A 4,871-nucleotide genomic window follows, 5' to 3' on the forward strand; every position below is an offset into this window, starting at 1 on the left:
AACGTGGTACTGGTCTGCTTTGTAAGCATATCAGTGGAATAATGGATTTAATTCTGGAATTTAGAGAGGCATAAGCAATGGGTTTCCCTTCAGAACAAGACTAAGCTGAGGAGAGTAAAAATATTTTGAGAGGAATGATTGAGAAAAGTTTTTAGCGATACGTGTTCTCAGGAGAAATAAATAGAAAGAACAGGCAGTTACTCTCAAAAGGAAATTATTCTTGGAAAGTACAGCTTTGGGGTGGGGGAAAGAATACATATGGTTGTCATATAACTGAGATGTTATACGTGCTGAAGAGACACTGCACTTCAATTAGGACTCAGACCAATGGAAAGGAATCGCATGGCCTTAGATTTCTGCTCAAAATAGGGGAAATTTTTTAAATAGTCCAAAGTTGAACTTGGGAAATAGACCACTGAACTTCATCAGGCTTCTGGGCAATCAACTGACGTGCAATATGTATAAGGTGTTTAAATATTTAATTGGGGCAGATAACAAGAACGAGAATGATGATAAAAAACAATGACAGGCAAGCAACAGTAATAGTGAACTTTCTCAGGGCACAGAGGATGTGCCTGGCTTTGTTTAAGCAGTTTATACAAACAGAGGGACTGTTAAACCTTCCCCAAGCAGTTATTTTTCCCTTCAGACAATGGATAACACATGGAGACTCAGCGAAAGACGTCAGTCCCTGGCCCTGTGTCTCTGTATGGCCACGTGAATAAGTTTGGATCAATGAAACCGGAGTGGAATGATGTAGCTACTTCTATGCAATCTTTCTGATCATGCCCTTTATTTACTTTTCAGCCCTTCCCGTTAGAGCATCTTTAGAACCAGGTAAAACAGTCACATTAGGATGCAAAGTTGACCTTCCACCCTAGTCTCAACATGACCTGATGGAGAAGAGCCTTCTTTCTACCCACAATAGTCAACTTGCCTATTTTTGGAGTTTTGCATAAGAGAAAAATAAACTATTTTTTTCCATTTACTCTCCTTTTAAGTGTCTTTGTTAAAATAAGTTTGCCTCTTCTCTAATTAATGTAACAAGTGTCTTCATCTTTCAAACAATCCTATTATTATTACCATTTATAGAAAGGAAGTTGAAGCACAAGAGTTGACAGAACTTACAAGGATTGCTACTGAGATTCAACCTCAATTGTGTTACCTCTTGTATTGATCATTAAACTCACTCCCAACTCTGCGATTCTGTGTGGTTGTTGTGATCGTGGTGGTCCTAATTCGAGCCCACACTGTGTTTATTGTTAGGATTCAAATGTGCTTGGGCTGAGTTTGGGGACAAGGAGCCCTTAATGAGTCAGAGACCTGACGAATGCGAATGGAGAAGAAGGCCTCAAATGTGTTTCTCTACCTGGATCCATTGTCTGACCTCCGAGAAAAGGGACTGGGGCAGAAGCTAAGAAACTGATTTGATAAATGAGACTTTGAACCCCGAGGGCATGTTTTTATGCCTGTTTTCAAAAGGGCAAAACTACTACCACCTCCCAGGAAGCCCCTCCTGATCCCCCCAGTTAGAACCATGCTTCTATTTCCATGGCTTCTCTTTATAGTTTACATCTTTTATGGCGCTTATGGGAACTGTTTTGTATTATACTCTTTTGTGCATCTTTCCATCTCATCCATTCACTTATTTACACATTTGAAATGTATCAAATACCTATTTACTATTCTGGGCAACCTGTTTTTTACCGATACAGAAATAATGAAATCATAAACTTCAAGCAAATTAAGGGTGAAGACCATGCTCTGATTACATTTTTGACTTCCACATTACCTACTTTTGCTATAGTGCCCAATTTCTCATTAAGTGGTAGGCACACATTTCATATCTATGAGGTCTGATTGTGTAATAAATAAGTGTAGAAATCCAGGAAACATGAAGAAGTAAAGTGCTTCATGATAATTGGGGAACCCCCATTAGAAATGGCTTCATAACAGAAAGAATGAAGTGTTGTTGAGAAGGGATGATATAAAAATTTCTTAGGGGGGGCGCCTTGGTGACTCAGTCCATTGGGCATCTGACTCTTTTTTTTTTTTAAGATTTTATTTATTTATTTGAGAGAGAATGAGATAGAGAGAGAGAGCATGAGAGGGGGGAGGGTCAGAGGGAGAAGCAGATGCCCTGCTGAGCAAGGAGCCCGATGCGGGACTCGATCCCGGGACTCCAGGATCATGACCTGAGCTGAAGGCAGTCGCTTAACCAACTGAGCCACCCAGGCGCCCCTGGGCATCTGACTCTTGATTTTGGCTCAGGTCATGATCTCAGGCTCATGGGATCCAGCCCAACCTCGGGCTCTGCGCTCATTGGGGAGTCTGCTTGGGTTTCTCTCTCTCTCCCTCTGACCCTCCCCCAGCTCTCTCTCTAAAATAAATAAATAAATCTTTTTAAAAAGTTTCTTAGGGATAGAGTCTTGGCTGTACTGAGCAAAAAGAGACCATTTCAAAGCTCTCAAAGATTGAAAAGAAAACTAATCAAGATGTTAGTTGTTTAAATGATATAATTTTCCATCAGTATGTGAGAACTAGGAAGAAATTCTAAATAATCTCAGATCAGAAGATTTGGACCAACTAGTAAGACATAAAAAAATAGACTAAGAACCTCTTATCATGAGTTTAGTCTCATTTAGGCTACAAAAATTATAATTCTCTAAATTAACAAGTGTGTTTGGAATTTGCCTCTGAAGTGTCCTCTCATTTTAGAGCAATCACTTTGGCATATCCTGAAGCTTGCGTTGAAGCCCTTGGTAGAGCTTTGAGGGAAATTAACTAGATACTCTTCTGGGTGGAGCTAGTCTGGCTCAGTGTGGTCCTGTTGTTCTGTGTCTAAGCTCAAGGAAAGATTTCCAGTAACTGGCTTGTCTTGGGACCTTTTTAGAACACAGGGATGAGTCACAAACTTTTCTAAAACCTGAGCTTTCTTCTCAAAAGACAGATTGCCATGGTTACATCTATTAGGATTTCCTTCTTACCTGAGAAAATGTGAACAAGGAGAATGAGAGCAGCAGAAATTAAGAAAAAGATTCTCATGGCTCCAGACATCGGTGGAGAGAGGGTACAGTTGCTAGAATGCAGCTCTTTTACCAAGGAAAGTTGATTAAAACAAGTTCTGCAGCTCTGGAAGGGCTGGAAGTCAACTTCGGTTTGTGATATTCATTAAGAAGAAACTATTGTTCATGCTCCACTGAGTAATGTGTGGGCTGCTGGATCAGGTATTACCCCAGTGATGTTTTTGGGAGAGTAAGGCTTGTTCTCCTGCTTGTATTCTTCTATTCTATGTCTCTGCCTCCGCATCTATTTTTCCCTGAAACCACATTTTAGGTACCTCCACTTCCAGAAGGTCTATAACCCCCATTTCTTTTCTTCTTCTCTAAGATGTTACATTCAACTTGGTCTCTTATAAGATTCACTTGGCAGTTATTAATGGGTGCCTGGTAAAATTGCTTTTCAAAAATTATAGTATGTGAAAAATTTTGTCCAATATCTGTCCAATGTGACTATAAGCTCCACGGAAGAATGACTCTCCTTCCATCCTTTTCCTTCCATTCGTTCCTCGTGACAGTGCTTTGCAGCAGTAGATGTTCAAAATATATGGGTTCTTTGACTTATTAATTGATAGCTGTTTAGTTAGAGGAACCCATGAAACAATTAATATGGAAATCGTTATTAAATGCTCCAAGTTTTTACATTTGTAAGATATTATTATTAAGGATAACGACATTATGATTAAATATGACCATATCTCATATCTTATGGGAATAGCTTTCATTCAACAAATATGGGTTGGAGAACTATTTATGTTTACTTATATGTTACTAAGAAATTTGAATTTTATCCTAAAATCACAGGGAAGTTATTGAAGGGTTTTAAGTAAGGGGGTTATTTGAAAGATTAAAACTCAAACAAGGAGTTCCATTTCGAATAAAGCAAAGTGAGCTCCTACAGATAATAAGTAAAACTTTGGGAAAAAAAATTACCTGAAGAATATGAAAGTTGAAACAAATATAGGCATATTTTAGAAAAAAGTCAAAACTTGGAAAAATGAAACAGCACAGAGTATGTTCTCTCTGATTGCAATGTGGCATGGAGAGGTTAACTCAAAACAAACAAACAAAAATATCTATCCTCTTTCTAAACTTAGAACACAAAGCCAGGGCCAAGGGAGACTGTATCTGCTGAAAATGAAGACCCAGAGAAGGGAGCTTAGGTTCTACGTGTGAACTCTGCCCATGACTTTTGTTAACCCTTGAGCGATGCTTGCACCTAGTTAAGGTAAAACAAAATGACAAACACACAAACACCCCTGAGATTTGAGCTGCTGCCCATTACAGCCAAGGTAATATTTGCAAACTGAGTTTAATAAAGTCACTTTCCTGTTAAAACAAAAATATCAGGGTGCCTGTGTTGCTCAGTCAGTTAAACATCTGCCTTCAGCTCAGGTCATGATCCCAGGGTCCTGGGATCAAGTCCCACATCCGGATGCCTGCTCGGCAGGGGGGGTCTCCTTCTCCCTCTGCCTCGGCCCCTCCCCCCTGCCTGTTCTCTCTCTCTCACTCTCTCACTCTCTTTCAAATAAATAAATAAAATCTTAAAAAAAAAACTTAAAAAAATTAGCAATTCTTCTGAGGTTGTAGCAGTATTCACATCCTCTTCAACACAACGTTCACAGTGTCCAGGACATCGATGATGTTGAAATATTTCAGACAAGGAATTTAATATATCTATTTTAAGATGCTCCAATAGTAAAGAAAATATGCTTGCAATCAATTTTAAATATGGAAAATCTCATTAGAGAACAGAAAATATAAAGATACTTCGATACTAAAAAATACAATATCTGAAAAAAATTAACCGAA

The sequence above is a fragment of the Mirounga angustirostris genome, unplaced genomic scaffold, assembly GCF_029215605.1.
Source record: "Mirounga angustirostris isolate CCGP_5_RB_7025 unplaced genomic scaffold, mMirAng1.0.hap1 SCAF_2, whole genome shotgun sequence".
NCBI classification, from domain to species: Eukaryota; Metazoa; Chordata; class Mammalia; order Carnivora; family Phocidae; genus Mirounga; species Mirounga angustirostris.